Consider the following 21,913-nt stretch of genomic DNA (forward strand, 5'->3'; position numbering starts at 1 on the left):
TCAATCTCAGCGCTGGCTCTCAGTGCTCCAGGGGAAGTTACACAGACATGAGGTGGGGTGAGGGTGTGTGGGGGACAGTTTGTTTTTCCCCCTACAGTTGAAAGGAAGGCATTTTTGGATTCCCACTTGAATAAATGTCCGAACATGAATGGGAGTAGATTTTGTGAACAAGATTGAATAAACGCTACTTCCTAAGTCTCCAAACTGATAATGAACTTCACTAATTTAGAAGTAGTTTATTCAAGTAATTTATAGAGATGAAAGATTCTCTCTGTCACGTTCACATATGAGTTGATTCTGGGACACTGATGTTGTGAGACAGTGTATGTGTTGAGCGGGATAAGAGGCCCTGCTGGGCCAATGGTGAACATTACATTCTCAGTGAGTGAGTTTGGATTTACGTCGCTTTTAGCAATATTCCAGCAATATCACAGCAGGGAACACCAGAAATGGGCTTCACACATTGTACCCATGTTTGGAATTGAACCTGGGTCTTCGGCGTGACGAGTGAACTCTTTAACCACTAGGCTACCTGACCGCCCCATTACATCCACAAGTGACCATAGGTTGTGTGTGAGTGTCCAAACTAAGGGATCTGTCGGTGCACCAGTGGGACTCACCCCTTTCCATTACCTGCAAGAAGACTCGTTCCCCTATTGATGAATGTTATGAGCGAAAAAAGGACAAACCAATCAGCATGCACGTATGACTTCAAGTACTTCTGTCAAAGAATCCCTAAGGAATAATTTTTGATTTTTCATATGTCTTGCATTTAAAAATATACCCAACATACAGTTAAATGTGTTCCTTCATGCTAAATAATACTTTGAGTCCTAATGTGTTTTCAATAGAATCTGGAATATGTATGATATATGGGGGAAATATGCATGAATCATTAAGGTAGGAGGTGACCATTCTTTAGCTGTGCCCGCAGACGCAAAAATGGCCATGAGAGGGGCACAAGTTGCTATTTGGCTTGTCCCGGAATAGCACGAGTTGATCACGACTGCAGTGTGACTGTGTCAACTGTGGGATGTGTTGGTTCCCCAGGAAGCGGCATCTATGAGGTGTGTCTGTGCCCCAGACCGATCTCAACTTTTAGGGTGTGCCTGTGCCCAGTGTACACAGTACACTTCTTAGTGCAGTCCAATTTCTACAGAGGACCTATTAAACTGTTAGTCAAGTCCCTCGGGTGCCCACGATCTGCATATAATCTTGTAATTGTTGCATGGAGGCTTGTGACGGAAGGCGATCTGTGATAGGGTCGGGCGGGGTCACAGGGAAGCGCTAATGAAGCAGTCACTCTCATCATCGCCTGATTTATATGGAGATTGCAGACATCTTTTATCAATTATCAGCCCTGCTTGCATGGCAGCAATTTCATGTGGAACTCATAGGAGACCAGTCGGCCCACAGAGGCTGTCCTTTGTGAATTTTGGAGGGATATTTCAGAGGTGATGGAAATGCACCGAGGGCTGAAAAATGGCTGCTGTGACATTGTATGTGTGACGGGACAGCTTGAATGTGTGTCCCATGTGAATGGACCACTTGAAGAGTGTCACATTGTATTGAAATACATGTTTGATACCTTGCAGTATTTAATATCCCTGCAAGTAGAAATGGGGGCTGTACTGGACGTCTGTCCTGCTACTAGCCTTGCTCCAAGGCTGTACTGAAAGATAAGTCCATGGATGTGTTGTAATTCTATCCTCCTTATAGGCAAGTCTAGATATGTGGACAGTAAGGACTCCAGTTTCTTATAGGGACAACTTATTCTTATTATTTACATAATCTAGAGATTATGATTGTAACTAATAATCATTGCCTTAGAGACTTGTGCAAGTCTATCCCGCTACTTGTTAGTGCTGTGTAAGTGTTCTATGGAACTTGGACAGACAATATGTTCATTATGTTTCCCATTGATATTGTTTCAGCTTGCCTATGTCGCAAATAAAGATGTGTCACTGTTTTGTGTATTGAATTGGCTCGAATGATATTACCAGGAACACAAGTGGTGAACCATGCATCACATATATGTCAATGATTGACACTGGCATGTTATTCCTTCCACTGCCATGTGCGTGATATCCTGTCACATACAGGATATTAATCAACTTCTTGTCTATATTCTATCAAAATTTTAAGAATATTTTTATGTTTATCCGTCGTATGTTGAACATTCAGCAGTAACCATAGAATATGATGTAACCTAGAAATGAACCGACAGAGCTTGAATGTAGAACTTAGGTTATTACAAGGACCCGGTGACAAATTTGGAGCTGGCCAGTCGACGTACATGAATGTTGTTGTGTTGACCCTGCGTTCACCCACGAGTCTCCTCTCTATGCCACGATGCATAATACGCCAGTGAGGGCTGACCCCGAGTCCCTTGCAGTTAGCTCATACTGCTGTTGGAGGTTGTAAGAGAGCTGACTTTGTCTCTTGATTATTGTAATTGGATAAGTAACAAGCGTATATTTTTCCTCCATTTTTGTTGTTTGAAGAGAGTGACTACGGAGTGGTCGGAGCCAAGTCTGAGAATGGGAGACGACAGGGAGAATCAATACCTATTGACCGGGCAGCACCGGTCGAGAATGTGCTTTTGTGTCCATGTTGTGTTGACCTCCAGGTTAACATGCTACTGACTGCCATGATGGCGTGGTGGGCGTGGCCAGCGGGGTGAGGTACACACTTGAGCACCAGTCAAACTGCAAGATTGCCTTTGCTTATCTTTGCTTGAGTGTCGCAGTCGATCTTGCTCTCCTGATGCTAAAACGTCCACTTTGGTAGATTTCATGGCTGTGACAATCAATAAAAAAGCTGTCGATTTCATGCCGCCATTATCTGATTTCCACACCTGGGGAAGAATTGCGATTTTCTTAGAAAATATGGTATGTTAAAAGAGGGGAAGGTAAAGCCATGTCTTTATGTGACCACTTTGAAACAGATGGGTCCCCGTTCAGCGAGGCTATCTTGCTCACTGCATTTAGTGCCAAGTCAAGAATATGTTGACATGAAATTCTTGATCTGTGTCATAATTTAATTTTTCAAAGGTTATCTATATTGTGCAGTGAGTTGAAGTTAGCACTTGTGACATCTCCCATCCACTGAGGCCCACATTGATGTGGAGTCATTGAAGGAGAAGATAGTGAGGACTTGCCTTACGTTTTGTTTGTATCGGTTTTTGAACATTGATTTTGTGCTTGAAAAGAGTTTATGCCTACACTTAGTGTTGAACCCTGTATTGATTTGTTCCCAGTGTCCTCTGTGTGCACAGTTTAGTACAGCTTAGAACATCACAAAGAGTGGTCATTATTCATCAGTGAAAATATTAAATATCAAGAAATTTAATGAAATGCATATATATTTTATTGAAATATTTTGAAATTTAATCAGTCTTGTCTATTTTTGAAATAAAAACAAAAAATTCATTATTGTGGATATTTGGATAAAAAATGGATGAGGTCAAGGGGTGGGACTCACATGATGTGAGTGAGTGGTGGGGAGGAACCCGTAGGGTCGGTTGGGTTGTGGGTGTGGCTAAATGGAGCCAGTGGAAGGTGTGGTTAGATTGTGGGTGTGGCTAGATGGAGTCAGTGGAAGGTGTGGTTAGATTGTGGGTGTGGCTAGATGGAGCTAGTGGAAGGTGTGGTTAGGTTGTGGGTGTGGCTAGATGGAGCCAGTGGATGGTGTGGTTAGGTTGTGGGTGTGGCTAGATGGAGCCAGTGGATGGTGTGGTTAGGTTGTGGGTGTGGGTAGATGGAGCCAGTGGATGGTGTGGTTAGGTTGTGGGTGTGGGTAGATGGAGCCAGTGGATGGTGTGGTTAGATTGTGGGTGTGGGTAGATGGAGCCAGTGGATGGTGTGGTTAGATTGTGGGTGTGGCTAGATGGAGTCAGTGGAAGGTGTGGTTAGGTTGTGGGTGTGGCTAGATGGAGTCAGTGGAAGGTGTGGTTAGATTGTGGGTGTGGCTAGATGGAGTCAGTGGAAGGTGTGGTTAGGTTGTGGGTGTGGCTAGATGGAGTCAGTGGATGGTGTGGTTAGGTTGTGGGTGTGGCTAGATGGAGTCAGTGGATGGTGTGGTTAGGTTGTGGGTGTGGCTAGATGGAGCCAGTGGATGGTGTGGTTAGGTTGTGGGTGTGGCTAGATGGAGCCAGTGGATGGTGTGGTTAGGTTGTGGGTGTGGCTAGATGGAGCCAGTGGATTGTGTGGTTAGGTTGTGGGTGTGGCTAGATGGAGCCAGTGGATGGTGTGGTAAGGTTGTGGGTGTGGCTAGATGGAGCCAGTGGATGGTGTGGTTAGGTTGTGGGTGTGGCTAGATGGAGCCAGTGGATGGTGTGGTTAGGTTGTGGGTGTGGGTGTGTGGAATGTGGGCTGGGAGACAGATGTACTGCACAGTAACACATCAATCGTTGTTAAGTGATAAATATTTCATCAAATAAATGTTGCATAGATTTTTATGAGGTAAGTGATATTGCACGTGTAAAGTTCATTTCTATCACATAACAAAATGGCTCCTAAATCCAACACCTATGAGTGTAAGCTGTGAAGATCAAATGTCATGCGTACCTATATATCACCATGGCAATAAATTAAGCAAAAGTGATTTGTGTGAAGTCAAATCATATGCAAGTGTCATGTGTCTCAGAAGTATTTTCTCAAAATAGAAGAGAAAAAGTGAATATTTAATTACCCATTTTCACTATTTGTGTGAAAAATGAGATATATTTGAATCAGTTAAAAATTATGTTCAATCATTTTGACTAGTATACTTTATTGATTCATACCTATTTCATGTATACTTGAAGGTAGGAAACAATTATTTATTGCGTGCCTGTGTGTGTGTGTGTGTGTGTGTGTGTGTGTGTGCGTGCGTGCGTGCGTGCGTGCGTGCGTGTGTGTGTGTGTGTGTGTGTGTGTGGGTGTGGTGCATGCATGTGTGTGTGTGAGTGTGTGTGTAAGTATTTGTGTCTGTGAGTTTTTTTGTGTGTGAGTGTATATGTGTATGTGTGTGTATATGTGCATCTGTGTGTATGTATTTATGTGTTTGATGGTGTGTGTCTGTCTGTGCTTGTGTGTGTGTTTGTGAATGTGTGTGTGTCTGGATGTGCTTGTGTGTGTGTGTGTGTGTGTGTGTGAATGTGTGTGTGCATGTGTGTGAGTATCACCAGATATATGTGTAACTGGAAATCAATAGATCAATTCATCCTTACAGTGTGTAAGTTGACAAGATATTGTCTCCAAGGAAGTTCCCATTTCCGACCCATTTTTCATTTTTCTCCTTGCCACTTCATATTTAATACCAGTAACCTGCCCAATTAGGCTCACCTGGATATTGTTGAACTGAGCGGAGGAAGTATGTCTAATTTCACACTTCCTACCTACACTGATAGGTCGGCACATTCCTACAACTGTCAAGACAACTAATGACAATGGCTGCTGTTGTTTACAAGAATGTTGGAACACAAATTCCATTACAGACAATGTGGAGTGCTCTGTGACAGACCTCTTGCGCTCCACGGTGCCACTGAGGGTCCGAGCGGCACGAAATCAACAAGCTTTGTAAATACGCCGAGATGACCGTGAGATGTGATGTAAGGCCATTAGGAAGTGGCTTCTTGTAATCCCCTCAACCTGGGGCTTCCTGTCAGCCAGACACGACTTGCCACGCTCTCTCTGTTTGTCCAATGTGGGAGGGGGATGCTAGGAGGTGGACATGATCTCTTACTAATAACCATCAGCAGATGATGCCTGCCCGTGTGGACATTGGCAAGGGGGGTAACTCACCAATACGTTATTTCAGTCCTGGTGTTTGGCAATTTCTTTTTGGCCTTTCTTAATTTTTTTAAACAGTACTGACTTTGCTGACTCTCTTTCTTTGTAATTTCTTTACCTGGGTTAAAGTACATGATTTGGTCTTCCCATTGGTCATTTCAACAACACAGGGTATCAAACATGATAAAGGGTGGTGGGGTAGCCTAGTGGTAAAAGTGTTTGCTCGTCACGCCAAAGACCTGGTTTTGATTCTCCACATGCCAGGTGCCGTGATGTTGCTAAAACCCATGTAAAACCATACTCAGTCAGTCAGTCCTACATGATAAAGTTGGTTGGTTTGGTTTGTTGTTTAACGCCGCACTCGGCAATATTCCAGCTATATGACGGACGTCTGTAAATAATTGAGTTTGGACCAGACAATCCAGTGATTGACATCATGAGCATCGATCCACTCAATTGGGATATGATGACATGCATCAACCAAGTAGGCGAGTCTGACCACCCGATCCAGTTAGTCGCCTTTTATGGCAAGTATGGGTTGCTGAAGACCTATTCTACCCCGGAATCTTCACGGGTCACATGACAAAGTAATATTGAACATTGAATAGGAAGAATAAGTCGACTGGCATGGTATAGCCTGGTGTCTCTGGGACTCTTCCGTGATATCTTCGCGGGGGTTGGGATTGGGGTAGGTGAGTACTGAGGTGGGGGTGAGGAGAGAATTGTTTGGGTGTAACGTGCACTCACTCCCCCTGTTAATTGAATGTGTGGAAGGAGGAGGCAGAAAGATAGGTGTCTGATAAGGTTACCACAGCCCAATGCCAAGGACTTCAGGTTTGTCAGGGAATTGCGTCAGTGATTGAGTGGAGGGATAGTTGTTTAACGCGCACTGACTCCCACCTGTATATGGAACTGGTACTGAAGATGGGTGAAGGGTATCTGGTAGTGTTACCAAGGTCTCATGTCATGGACTGCACTTGGCGCCAATGGTTTTGAGTTAAATAATGCTAAAACGGTGATTTAATAAAGACCTGTCTGAGTGTCTTCTTTTTGTGAAAATGATTTTAAAATAGGATTTACACTAGGGCTAGATGGGATACTGGTGTGGAATATGAAACTTTCTCCCCATGGACGATAGGTAGATCGTTTGATAGATAGGTAGATAGGTCATGGTTCATGAAGGCAGAAGGCTAGATTAACATCCAGTTTTCTAAAATGAACATATTATACAGAAAAAAACAGTTGTTGAATTATAGTTATAAAATATAATAAAAAGGAGCCCAGAGTCTCATCTAGACTTGCCAAACATTATAGACTTGCCTGGGTTGTATTGGATATATTTGTTTCAGGGTCTCTATGACAGACTATTAGAAGGCCAACATGCCTTGTTTTGTGTCTGTGTTTGTCATGATGAAGCTTTAAAACAACATCAATATAATGGACAGAAGAACCTTTCTTCAACTCTGTGTCACTGCTGATTCACAGGTGGAGGCAGGAGTAGAACACATTCAGTGTAACTCTTGAGTGAAGTTGGGTTAGTTTTGTTTAAGTATTGTGTTATTTTGGTTGTTTATGCCTCAGCCTACACAGATGATGATGATGATGATGATGATGATGATGATGATTAGGAATTGTCGTGTGGTGTTTTCAGCTTTGTTTATAGGGTATGGATGAAATGTATGAGTGTTGATGAGAATGATGTTTTAGTTGGTGACGGTGATGATACAGATAATGACGGTGATGTTCCTGCGTGTGGGAGAAGGATCGTGAGTTTGGTAGTACTGCTGCTGGTAGTTACACAAGGAAGTGAATGACTGTCCCTCGTTTCCTGATATATAAAATAGTAATAGGAAATATCCCGCGGGCTGTGGTCGTTGACAATACGTCACCAACTTCCGACCCAGCCTAAGTTTGCATCATTTCCTGTGAGTCTACTCAGTTAAAGTTGAACTTTAATGGTGGAAGACGAGTGATTGTTCCCCACTTGTTGTAGACTGGGCTGTGTGTGTGTGTGTGTGTGTGTGTGTGTGTGTGTGTGTGTGTGTGTGGTGTGTGTGTGTGGTTGGTGTGTGTGTGTGTGTGTGTGTGTGTGTGGTGTGGTGTGGTGTGGTTGGTGTGTGTGTGTGTGTGTGTGTGTGTGTGTGTGTGTGTGTGTGTGTGTGTGTGTGTGTGTGTGTGTGTGGTGCAGTCTGGTGTGTGTGTGTGTGCATGCGTGCGTGCGTGCGTGCGTGCGTGCGTGTGTGTGGTGTGTGTGTGTGGTGTGTGTGTGTGCTTTGTTCATCAGTTTCATCCTCTTGCATCAGTATCAGTAACCAGTTTAGTGATATTTACATCATGTGAATCTTTGAACGAACATTATATTCTCTGAAAAGAAAATAAGAATTTGTTCATGATCAGAACATCAACTTTTTATGTTTCATTCTGGTTATGAACTGTGTCATTATTTGGAGATGACAGGACAAGAGCTCTCATTGCGAGCATGTGACGTGGTTACAAGTGAGTTGCTTTAGCAGTTGTGAAATGACATACAAGCCTAAACTAAACTTTCAAAAATAAAAAGTTCCATGTTTGAAACAAATTCTAAAGACATATTTTATGGGTATATTTGTTAAAAATATTATTTCAAGAGCTGCTATGATAATGTTAAATCAATCTGACAATATATATATGAAAGCCAAAACATTCTATGAATCAAGAAATGACGAACACATTTCAACAGGATAACAGTTTAAATACAGATGGATGTGTTCAGCTCCCTATTCAGTGGCATGAAAGCCCACTACTCTTGCTCAGAATGACCCAGTAAAGTTAGTCTGTAAAACTTTGTTAAACAATGTGATCCTCTTCTCACTTCCTGTGAGAGATAAATTCATTATGAATGGTAATACGCTGCAGGCACCCCGCCACAGACAGAACTAATTCTTCAAGTTATTGTTTTTAATGGCCCTTGAAAAAGAACATCACTTCACAGAGGTCACATTCTCCAAAGATCGGAACTCGGAAGAAACCTCCGTAGAAAGTTTGAGGCTGATGATAAATCAATGCTGTTCAAATGGTTATGAAAAGTTGGTCACAAATGCAAATCATGACAAAGTGTGATGTGTTGGGGTTTTGAGTTATGTTGAAGATGTGGAAGATCTGAGTGAATATTACTGTTGAGCATTGATCTGGGATTTAAGTAATTGTTTTGTGCTGCCCAGGGAACATGGGTGGCCCAAAGTTGTATCAATCTTTGTTGCCCTGGTTGGAGAAATGGGAGGATGGGTTCACTGGCTGTGACACCTGAAACCTGGTCACCTGAACAAAACTTTCCACACTGTGAATTGTTATATATGAATGTGGTCAATTTGTTGTTTTTTTACATGTTTTAGTTTCTGTCTATTTTATAAGCCTTTTGTGTTTTGAAATATTTTTTATAGTTCTACATAGTTTGAGAAACATTGTAGAGTATGCTATTATTTTGACAGTAAATGAGGATTGAATCTGGAGGAGTCCTGTAAGACAAATCTTGGTTGTGTGGAACAGATTATAGAACAAGGTCTCCCCTTGAACAGAGGCCTGGATGTAGCGTGTGCCGTTCCTGCCGTTGCCAGCCCCAGATTGATGGGGTATCTCCCTCTGTAATTAGTTCCCATCTGTTACTGCAGCAGACGATGCTCCAACAGCAGCATCGCGGCCACTGTGCTGGTGGGGGGAAGATCATGTCCTCACTTTTCCCACTTTTACAATTATCTGATTACATAGTGTGAGGTGCAGCCTTAGTCATTGGTCTGAGGTGTAACAATACCAACAGTATGTGATACAATGTATTATACATGGGTGGGATACTGTACGTATTACAGTAGTATGCAATATCAGATGCATGTGGAATATTTTGTATCGTATATGATAGCTGGAGGTTATGTATCATGGTACACATTAGCTGTCGGTATCAACTGACTCCGTCACATGGTGGTCATAGTACAATGATTGTGTTGATTTATGAACATATTCCGAAATGTCTCTTGAACTACCAAAACAGCAGTATGAGTAAATGAGAAGAGAGAAAGCATTTCATATATCTGAAACAATGGACCAATATTGACTAGACAGCAAGGACAAAAATAACAAGTTGGATTTCGTCTTGGAAATAAGAATTCTAACCAAAGGTTAATATACTAGTGAGATGTAAAGAGTGTGCTTGGTGACCAGGACAGGTAGAATTATGTGATTGCTATATACAGTATACTACACTTATAACAAACTGACGGATATAGCACACTGTTTTCTGGTCCCTCCATTTGCTGTATATATGCAGTACGTATGCTTATAATGAACTACGGTTATAACAAACTTAAATTAGTCATCCCTTTGAGTTCGTTATAACCGTAGTTTACTGTACATCATGGGGACCTGGGGCTTGCCGTACACTGACAGGTGCTGGGTGTACAGAGGCAGCAACACGCTGTGGAGGTTACATGCTTGTGTGGCAGTAGTCATACCATTGCTGCTGGAGTACATTGCTGTTACTGAAGCAGGACTAGGTACAGAGCAATGCACTGGGCTGCAACACAGGGATGATACGCCTTGTCTACTGCTCGTACTCACATCTGTCGGAGTACTTGGTGAGACCCAGCTTGTGTTCCACCTAAGGTTACTGCCCGACTGGGTTCATGGTAGACCTCAACATGTTTGTACAACAGTCAACGAAGAAATAATGCTAGAAATAACACTATGCTATGGTGTTGATGTCTTTGCCGCTGCTGCTGCTGCTGCTTGGCTTTTACTTCAGAGGAATTAACTAATTCAAAGCAGCAGATACTGGGAGAAGTTTGGAGTAGAAGGTGCTTTCAGTAGGTGCTGTCTTGGCTGTTGCCTGTTAGGCTTTGAATATGTATATTAGAGAAGATGTCAAGAGTAGGCGTCAAGGATTTCCAGTGTACTATTCAAGAATACACATCAAGGACTGTCAGGGTACTTGTCAAGAGTAGGCATCAAGGACTGTCAGGGTACTTGTCATGAGTAGGCATCAAGGAATATCTGGGTACTTGTCATGAGTAGGCATCAAGAATTGTCAGGGTACTTGTCAAGAGTAGGCATCAAGGACTGTCAGGGTACTTGTCAAGAGTAGGCATCAAGGACTGTCAGGGTACTTGTCAAGAGTAGGCATCAAGGACTCAGGGTACTTATCAAGAGTAGGCATCAAGGACTCAGGGTACTTGTCAAGAGTAGGCATCAAGGACTGTCAGGGTACTTGTCATGAGTAGGCATCAAAGACTGTCAGGGTACTTGTCAAGAGTAGGCATCAATGACTGTCAGGGTATGTGTCAAGAGTAGGCATCAAGGACTCAGGGTACTTATCAAGAGTAGGCATCAAGGACTCAGGGTACTTGTCAAGAGTAGGCATCAAGGACTCAGGGTACTTGTCAAGAGTAGGCATCAAGGACTGTCAGGGTACTTGTCAAGAGTAGGCATCAAGGACTCAGGGTACTTGTCAAGAGTAGGCATCAAGGACTGTCAGGGTACTTGTCAGGCATCCAGGATTCGAATGTCAAAGATAGTTGTCAAGGTAGCTGTATGTTCATAGGGGGGTTGAACTTCGGAAGTAGGGCATGACATCCCAAAAGTGTTTTTGAAACATGTAATCATGTCCAATAAGATGCTGTAGCTGTTTGCACTCTCACCTGTTACGTCGGTCTGTATGTCGGTGTGTATGACTAAAGTAGGAACCAATGAATTCCTGCTAATGTTTGAATCCTTTATTTCAGATCGCCCATACAGTCGAGTTACCTCCCATGTTTGATGCCTGCTGTATGCTGTCAGAATCTACTGTTTCTGTCTAACTAACTTCGTCTCCTGGTAGGTGCACTTGTTTACATGAATGAATAGCCGATCCAATTATGTTTCTTGCTGTAAGCCCATATGCAGTAGTCTAAACTGAATTTTAGGAAAAAATATTATGGGTGAAGTTCTACTTGTAATTAAGACGTTGCAAGATATCATTTTCAAAATGCCTGTTATTTTTTAAGCCTGTTTTTTTTTTTTTAATACTTTTCCTTGTAAAGAGGATAAAAACAAACTGGTTGTAAGTGACAATTTGAAATGACTCTACTTTTAATTGAAAATAATATTTTGTACTTTCACAAATCTGTAAAATCCGTAAAAAAAAATCACAGATTGGTTTGATTGAATGCCCAGTTTAGTTTGTCTCCTTTTTAAAGATGGAGTCTGAGTGTATGCTCTATGTATGTATTCATGTTAGACAATTATCATTAAATCATTGCGTGTGTTAGGGAAGTAGCATATTGCGCTGTCTCATACAGACAAATGAGACTGAAATGAGCTGATGTATTTTCTTTGGTATGAGGTTTTTGGGGTTGGATTCTAAGCTACAGAATCATCTCTTTACAGTGCCAATTGTTCACTTAATATTCACAGAAGCACATATTCACTTCTATCAGTGAAAGGTTTTTATTATTAATTGTTAGCCCAGACACTATACAATGCATCTAATCACTTAACATTTAAACACACTGACAGAACCTTTTTAAAAGTGTTGTTCTACATATGATACTACAATATTTCAAAAGTATTAACTTTTAAATATCATTGCTAAGATAAACTCTATCTGATGAAACCTGCAGGTTAATCATGAAATCAGAAGATATGAGGCACAGACATATCAAGCCGAGTTGGTATAGAATATAAGGGAAATATCAATAAGGCAGTGGAATAATGGAGACCTACAGCAATGAAATTTGGGGAAATACAGGGGTGGAATAATGGACAACTACAGCAGTGAGATTTGGGGGTATACAGGGGTGGAATAATGGAGAACTACAGCAGTGACATAAGGGGAAATACAGGGGTGGAATAATGGAGAACTACAGCATGAGATAAGGGGAAATACAGGGGTGGAATAATGGCGAACTACAGCAGTGAGATAAGGAGAAATACAGGGGTGGAATAATGGAGAACTACAGCATGAGATAAGGGGAAATACAGGAGTGGAATAATGGAGAACTACAGCAGTGAGATAAGGAGAAATAGAGGAGTGGAAAAATGGAGAACTACAGTAGTGAGATAAGGGGAAATATAGGGGTGGAATAATGGAGAACTACAGCAGTTAGATAAGGGGAAATACAGGGGTCGAAAAATGGAGAACTACAGCCGTGAGATAAGGAGAAATACAGGGGTGGAATAATGGAGAACTACAGCAGTGAGATAAGGAGAAATACAGGGGTGGAATATTGGAGAACTACAGCAGTGAGATGAGGGGAAATACAGGGGTGGAATAATGGAGAACTACAGCCGTGAGATAAAGAGAAATACAGGGGTGGAATAATGGAGAACTACAGCAGTGAGTTAAGGAGAAATACAGGGGTGGAATAGTGGAGAACTACAGCAGTGAGATAAGGAGAAATACAGGGGTGGAATAATGGAGAACTACAGCAGTGAGATGAGGGGAAATACAGGGGTGGAATAATGGAGAACTACAGCCGTGAGATAAGGAGAAATATAGGGGTGGAATAATGGAGAACTACAGCAGTGAGATTTGGGGAAATACAGGGGTCGAAAAATGGAGAACTACAGCAGTGAGAGAAGGAGAGATATATATCAGCAGAATAAAAGACAACTACAGCAGTGAGGTAAGGGGAAATACAGGAATGGAATAATGGACAAATACAGCGGTGACATATGGAGAAATATAGCTGTTGAATAAGGGAGGAATTTTGCAGTGGAATGTGGGGAAATTTTACTGTGGAATACAGGGCAAACATGACAGTAGAATAAGGGGGGGATATTACAGAGGAATATTTCGGAAACATTACTGTGGAAAATGGGGGAAATAATGCATTGGAATAAGGGGGAAATATAGCAGTGGAATTAGGGAAATCAGAGAAAGGAGGTATTGGTAGTGTTCTCTGGTGGAAGGCTGAGTACTTGGGGATGCAAGTGGCAGCAAGTCATATCATATACTGCTTTTATTTACTTTATTCAAAGGTCAGACTTAATACTTTGAAAGAATCAACTTCAGAAAAGCAGATTCTTTTTAATCTGAAAAATATTTTTTTGGTGATTATAAATATTGAGAATAGAGGCATTGCATAACACCAAACTCTTTAGACAAACACATATCGAGATGGTATTGATTTTAGTCAACCAAAAGAAATGCATTAATGACAAATCACTCACTCACTCTGCTGTCCCACGTGGAAGCTAATGAGATGTACACATACAACTATTTCTGGGAATACAGGAGTTCTTAGCATGCTGATCGGCTTTGTTGTGTTTCCTGACTGACTCTGACTGATCCGTGCAGGGTATTGGGTACATCCTTCATGCATGGCAAAGCCTGTAGCTCCACTTGACACAGATATGACACATTTTCCTAACACTTCCTTAAGAATCACTATGGTTAACCTTTTACATACATTTCTCTGGTGCAGTATAGTTAGTGACAACTTTGTGAGCTAAACAGAAGACAAGATGTGGTTTATGTGTCATATTCCCCCTGTGTTGCATCGAGTGACGGTGATACAAAGTCAAACATGAAATACAGTTATTATTTATGTGATATATATGTTTTATATTACATGTATGACATTTATATAATGCACACACACTATCGTTTTTAGCTATTATTGAAAGATCTAATTTAACGTTTCAATGTGTCCAGGCGTGGATGAAATTGTTGCTGCTGTAGTTGGTAATGAGAGGAGGCTGTCCACTGGAGCTATGGCGATGGAAGACAATTGTCCTTATATGAACATTGCTACTTAGGGATTGGGCTTAAGGCCATTTAAGGCCATTCATTGATTCCCCTGGCTTCCTTGTTCATTGGGCATCGTGCAATCATCATAGCAAATTAATAATATATATAGGGTCAAGTGTAGCACAGGTTGTTATTGAATTGTTTGATAGGCATTACTTAGAAGTTGACAGATGGCGGTATAAGGATCTATACCGAAACGTCGCCTTTACAGTATTAAAGAAGTTGTTATCCATAAGTTGTGTCTACTTTGTCAGGTTTTTAATGGTAACATATCTCGGTATCACATTGATGTGGGTCTTGTAGGAGGCACTGCCATTCTTCCCCTTCACAATTCTATGCCATTATACATGTCAGAATTTTCAATGGAATTTATGGTTCTTGTAATTGGATTTCACATTATTTGTCATAGGTGAAATGTTTCTGTGTCAACATACACTCACACTTCTTTGCACTGAGCTGGAATAACATGACATGTCACTAGTGTTCTCATTATTCACCAGGTAGAACAGTGTATCTTATCATGGTTTTAACATGGTGATAAGAAAGTTAAGATATATGCTGGAGTGTCCGGGCAGACATGGTGAGTTGGTCACTTAGTATACACCATATGCAGAGTAACATATTTAGATTAATCATCGTCCCTGAAATGAAGTATGAGTCGTATTCAACAGTCGGATTAAGACATACTCCTCGAAGTCAAGTATCAATCGCATTCACCAGTCTATGAAATAGTTCTATACAGGAATCCCTCGAGTATTATGGAACTTGAGTCTCTTAACTTCAGAGCTGAAAAGGGGATGAGGATTGGCTGCTGGAACTGAGAAGGGATGAGAATGATATAGGGATGTTTATGAAATATATGGTGGTGTCAATATGAGAGACTGACCAGCTAGAAGTCAGGTGCCACCTTGCATGCAGTCTTGATTAACGACACAGTACATTATAATGGTCTGAAGTCATTCATTGTCCCTACCTTGGCTCATCGAGTTCTACTTTCACTTTGAGTTTCTTGGTACAGAATTTGTCAGGGAACTGCAACTGCCATCGTGTTAGCCCTATTTGTAATGAACAGTTGAAGTAAGGCGACATCCCGAGTGCGATGGTTCAGAGAATGTTGAACCTGCATAAACTAAACCTGCTGAACATGAATCATCACAAAAGATATATTGTATAAGGTCATATTTACCTGTTTGTAAGCTGAACTCCTAAGATATGCAAAAAATCCGGTTTTGTATGGCAACTATAAGAAATCTGTGGAGCCCAGGGCAAAATCCTCCAGACTGGGGTGTAGATACGTGTATATCCTCCATCAATGTGGAGAACAGGCGCCGGCGCCAGCATCCAACACTATGTGATGTCGGTGAATACGGGATAAATATAAACATGAGGTTGGGCTGGTATCAACAAGTGTGGAATAGTCTTTTATTTAGATGGCAGAAAATAGTACACTTATGATGAAATATTTTTAGTCTTTCCTCTCTGGGAGTAGCTAAATTCAGAACAGACCAGTTCCAGAAACGTTCTTGAGTTTTTCCAGTTGCGTTACACGTACCTGTTCTACAGTGCCTGCCAATTCTCACACCTGATTGAGGTTACCGTGCCAAATGAGATAAAAAACATTGTTCACGTGTGGAATCGATGGTGATGACTGAGCAGAAGAAATACGCTTTGAACCCATGTGACTTAATTAGGGCAGACAAGAGAGTGAGTTTAGTGGAATTGATTGAGGGTGTTTTTTTGTGAACCCTCATTTTGGAGATATGTTTTCTGTCATTGTTGTCCTGGAGAGAGCCAAATGCTATCATTTGTTTTTTCATTTGTATTGATATGAAATGGAGCAATATCGCTCTATTTTGTTTCGCAATATTTACAAATTTAAAGTCACAAAATAAATCAATTTTGTTTGTGTATTAATTCTAAAATATTCCCAAATTACTAAAAAATCTGAATCTGTTACGTGTGAAAAAAGATAATTTCAATCAAAAGCAGTATCAATTTTCATAATTTCCTTCTTGTTACATTTTTCCACATGTGAAAAATATTTTTTTCTCAAAGAGCACGATGTTTATGTGTTCAAAGAGCTTTTTTATCAAGAAATTATATGACTTTCTCACAAAACCTGAAAAAAATCCAATAAATTTACCAATCAATGCAACGGAGTGAAGGAATGTCTTCTGGGAAATCTTGGAAAACATCCATCGGTCACTGTGGTTTTCATGGACCATTATAATAAGCTGAGACTGATCAGCGCTCCCTAATTAGCGGGAACTGTACAAGATTCTGTGGCCACCTGGTGGCCAGCGCTCATCTTCTCCCGAGTGTGTGCGGCAAATTATTTGACGAAGCCTATGACGTCAGTTGGGGATTTTTAGGCCGAAATCTTATTGTGTAGCTGCTCTTGTAAAAGACAAGTTGATTGGACGTGCCTGACAATCTCACAAATCAACGAGGTTGGAAATTTCTAGGGAGTAATCATGGGTGATCTAGGTCAATCTGTTCTGGTATAATCACAAAGTATTTTTTTAGACGATGTGTCTATAGATTTGATTTCTACTTAGGAAAGTGTTTGTGACATTTTTTCCTTAACACTTATGATGGCTGATGGTTGGAGAGAATATTTTCATGCATGTTTACAAGACTTTAAGAATGATTTCAATCAGACTTGAATAATGAAAAAAACAGGGGATTTTATCATTTCAAACATAAGTGATTATTTTCAACAGATTCAAATTATCTTTGCTTTGGGATGCCATAAATATAACGTTATTAGAAGGTGTTGTCAGGCACATATGCTCGCCTACATTAGCTGTAATATTTCTGATGTGGCATTGGGCACTATTCATACTCTGTAGGGTGGTATAGGGTGATAGAAACTTTGTGCAACATAAATGCTTCATTTAGTCTTGTGCTTTGTTTACTGGTGTAAGCTCTCAGTCCAAGTGGTTATCTCTCAGAGTGGTACGTAAATAGCACTGTTCACTATCATAGTACCAGGTACGATCTTGATATGGAAATATATTTGCATATTTCATTAGAAAGAGTTTGTGAGATAAAGGATCATTGCAAAAGTAATCTTATTGAGTATTGCAATTTTTTAGCTTTTCATTAGCCCCACATTTCTTGGGTACTGTGTTCTGGGGTACAGGTGTAAACAGGTGTAAACAGGTGTAAACAAGAACAATAAAATAAGTAGATTTTTGGGATTAGTTTCCCTGTGTTGCCATATTGTTTCCACCTGTCCTGTGTTGCATGATGATCGGCAGTCGACTTGCCTATCTACCTAAATCAGGCAGCCGCCTCGCAAGTCTGCAGAAATACACTGTCCTGTTAAATCAGTTTCTTTATCAGTGTAAAATTTTCCAATTCTCAAGTGCTAAACTCCCCCACTTTGTGTTTGATGTGCTTCCAAATAACACGCCCAGGGAGCAAAGAAAACAGAATTGTTCATATTTTTCAAGAATGATGTCTGCCGTCACCTATGAGTAGCGTCTATGATCCATTTGCAGTACACAAACTAAATGCTGGGACTGTTTGTTTTGTCTGCAGGCAGGATGGATTGCATGTGAGAAAGATTTTCTGGAAAATTATTAGTTTTTTTCTTTGGCTCCGTTTGGGGTTTCGGAGTTTGATAACTGTGAGTTCATCAATCACTTCTGGCCAATTTCTGGAAACTTGGACACCAATATTCTGAAAATGTTTTTCATGTGTTGTTTAAATCCACTTGTTGTAATCTGTTCATGTTGTTTAATATTTGCATAGGTTGTTTCAATATTGTCAAGTTTGTATGATAAGCAGTTGTCACTTTGAAGGATTTGTACTGGTGCATGTGCATCCCATGAATTATTACAATTATCTACATGTTAATGTTTGAGTTTCCGCTGATCAGTGTTGATGCATGTGCTATTACAATAGATCAAGTCGCTAATTGACAAATACAGGGCTCATTATCATATAGTTCTGTAAGTATCTCTTGACTGCATGTAAATTGAATCTGTCGGTGGTGAAATGAATTGTTGTTTGCTTGACTGACATCCCCTATCTACACATGTCTTTAATTGATATTTGTGTCTATATAAATACATGTAATAGGATTAAATATAGTATTCAGGTCCTTACTAAAAAGGAAATAGACGCTTTGTTTTGACACCTCTATATGGGGATATGTCAGTAAGTATACTGTGTGGCAATGGTTTTTGCCACTGTGTAATCTAACACAATTGACAATCACCTGCGTAAGTGCCTAGCCCCTCCTCCCCGTCAGACGACAAATGATGTCACTAGCTGTCATGTTCGTAGCATATCGCTACGTTTAGCTGGAGGCTGTTTTGCTGGCTTCAGGAATCTTCGTATGAAATGTACAACGTTTCTAGTTGACATGGCAGCCTGACATGGCTATAGGAACTGTCAGTGGGTGACATAATACCCGTCAGTCAAACTCCGGATGGTCGTGAGTTGTCAGGTAAGACCTCTCTCCCTTATTTCACCCAGTGTACATGTTACTGACAAGACTGACAAGTTTACAACTGCCCATCCATAAAGCACACGATCAGATCGGCTTGAGAGATTGCCAAAAGTTAAGACTACCAAGCAGCCCCTCCTTTGACACTGGTAGGGGGCTTGTTGCAGGTCTCCGAGGCATGTAAGGGGGATTTACGGCAGGATGAAGGTGCGAGAGAACATTGTGACATTGTGTTGCGAAGGCCTTCTGGTAAACCAGGGGTAGATGGTGTGTGCTGCACATCCGTGTAACAGGTTCACCAGGATGTTTATAGTAGTTAGGACACACAACCTGTAGTCTACCCTTTCTTTCATGAGACTGTTAATTGTCTGTGACAGTCGATGTGAAGTTTTGCCATTTTCATGTAATCAGCTGATAATTGTATATAAAGTTTCAACACATATACACTCATTCATTCGTTCTTTGGATGTTAAAACATAAGCTCAACTGAATTGGTTTTCATTTTAGCTTTTGAAAAAATGAAATATTATGAATTTTTCTGACATAATAATTTTGTGGTTTAGATGATGCTTAAAATTAGTGTTAGCTGGAAACTGAGCTTAACTCATAGATGGAAGGATTTGGTGAGGTTTTTGCTTTGGGCGTTGTCTGTTGTCTGTCACCTGTCTGTCTGTCTGTCCATCAATTCGTTTTCTTCAAAGTTGCAGTGAGGAAATTATGCTGGGTTCGTCCAGGCACTTGAGCTGTTCATGGCATCAAGATAAAAATATTAAAAATAAATTCCGATTATGAAAATGTATGGGGATCTCCATCCGAGAATCCCTAAACTGAGCTGAAACGTAGCATCATATTGTGTCCCAAACATTTCACTGGGTAGAATTTAGGAACATTTATAATTGATTTTGTTTTTTTAAGGTTGGCATTTATTTACACTGTTTCTTTAGAGTTTGCTTGAATATTACATGGATATGATGTTCTCCGTCATTCAAGCAGGACATTACGTGGCATGATTTAGTGCTGGTGAAACAGTGCCATGCTCTTCTTCCTCACCGGTAGTGTAGCCCATTTGGTGCAGTGTTGGCTTGTCGGGCTACAGAGCCAGGTTCGTTTCCCCCTTTGGAGGCTATAAGATAATATTTATATGAGATCATATTTTAAGATAATATTATATATGTGAAGTGTACTCCTGGCGTGTATGATATTACTGGAATATTCATGAAATCAGCATAAAATCATACTCTTATTTCAGTATTCATATTTTATGTAAGTTTATGTATTCATATTTTATGTAAGTTTATGTATTCTTATTTTATGTAAGTTTATGTATTCATATTTTATGTAAGTTCATGTATTCATATTTTATGTAAGTTTATGTTTTCATATTTTATGTAAGTTTTGTATTCATATTTTATGTTGGTTTATGTAATCATTTTTATGTAAGTATGTGTATTCATATTTTATGTAAGTTTATTTATTCATATTTTTTGTAAGTGGGTGTATTCATATTTGTTTATTCAGGGAATGCAATCTTACATGTTCACCAACGGCCATCATATAGTTGTAATATTGCTGGGTGCGGCGTTAAACAACAAACAAACAAATACATGTTCACCACATCATAATTTTGCATATGATAGGTTAGGCAATATGATACTGAAGGTAAGATAACGGGCCAGCATGGCACACATGAATTGTCAAACATATACAGATGTTTTATAGAAGCAGAGAAATATTACTCTTAGGGTACTTTAGCACTGTGCTCATGTTTGTTTTGCTGTTTTGTTTTATAGTCCGCAGCGGGTGAACGGTAGTTTTCATGTACTAGATAAGAAAACAGTTTAATTGTCAGGTAGGCTGAGTAAACAAAATAACAACGTGTGGAATATGCTGGGAGAATGCTTGTGATGAAGCAGAACAAGCGATGCTGAACTGTCATTAGATCCACACAGACTCATAAACAGTAACAGTATATTTACCAGCAACATCATAACAGTAAGTCCATTTCAGATGCCAGGCTATAAATATGGGATACAACATGAAATTACTGACCCCATTCTGAGTCCATCTGATAATCATATTGACGGAAATCTCGTAAATTTTTCAATTAAACATAAATATTTACTTTAATTCGAAGGGAAACATTATGACACAAAAACTGTTTATCCTCCGAAGCTTAAACCCCTTCTTCCCCCTGGCTGCCTCATTCACCAGTTTGCTATCACCAGTTAAATATTTTCTGACCTTTATCGCAGTTGAACAAAGATTCTGTGTAAAATTTGAACATTTATCAAGGTTGTCCAAGTCGTTTTTCTGGCAGTTGTTTCCATGGAAACAGATAAAGCACCAAAAGCAAGTTTGTCCTGGGAAATGAGTAACTTAGTGAAGTGACATGATTAAGTCAAGTTTGTTTAGTGTTTTTTTGAAAGATCGTTAGTAGGCAAGTTCAGCACCTTTACCTCACAAGCCTCTGTCATGGAAATGTTACACCTTGAAAGGAGATTATGTAATTCCTGATTGTAATATTTAAAAAAAAATTTGCTGCAGAAGGAATTTTTCAAATATGTTTTGAGGTATATGCTTTGTTGATTTAACCTAGCTTTTCTGCTAATTACTGCACTCGCAAAGATGGATTCCAACTTGGAACATTCGTGTTTCTGTTTGGGAGGACTTTACGAAAACGTTGCATGATGGTCTTAGCATTGAGGTACAAATCGGCATCAAGTATTGTGTAACTGCCTCGCAGAGGGGAGACATCTTGTTTCGTTTGATCGGGGTAATGAGTTAGAAGCTTGTGTATGCTAGCCTGGTTTAACCTTAAGATTTACCGTCTCTCAAGGTCGGCCAAAGTCGTCAATTCTTTCACCTTCTGATTCCTTAAATCAGTGAAGTCTCTTTGTTTTCGCTTAAAGTGTTATGGCTACCGCC

At 40.3% G+C, this 21,913-nt stretch overlaps 1 protein-coding gene across 13 annotated transcripts in view; it reads left to right on the forward strand.

Annotated features, from left to right (window-relative positions):
- LOC124134164 (myocyte-specific enhancer factor 2A-like) overlaps positions 1 to 21,913 on the forward strand; it is a 114,176-nt gene that overhangs the window by 34,144 nt on the left and 58,119 nt on the right. For 12 of the 13 annotated variants that reach the window (XM_048403629.1, XM_046498848.2, XM_046498850.2 and 9 more), the window contains one exon: positions 11,522 to 11,612. The gene's annotated coding sequence lies outside the window, so the exon portion shown is untranslated. Of the gene's footprint in view, positions 1 to 11,521; positions 11,613 to 18,824; positions 18,989 to 21,913 lie in introns of those variants that run through there. The other variant, XM_046498857.2, reaches the window with a different exon arrangement.

Source organism: Haliotis rufescens, unplaced genomic scaffold, assembly GCF_023055435.1.
Source record: "Haliotis rufescens isolate VD_foot unplaced genomic scaffold, xgHalRufe1.0.p SCAF_1, whole genome shotgun sequence".
Taxonomy (NCBI): domain Eukaryota; kingdom Metazoa; phylum Mollusca; class Gastropoda; order Lepetellida; family Haliotidae; genus Haliotis; species Haliotis rufescens.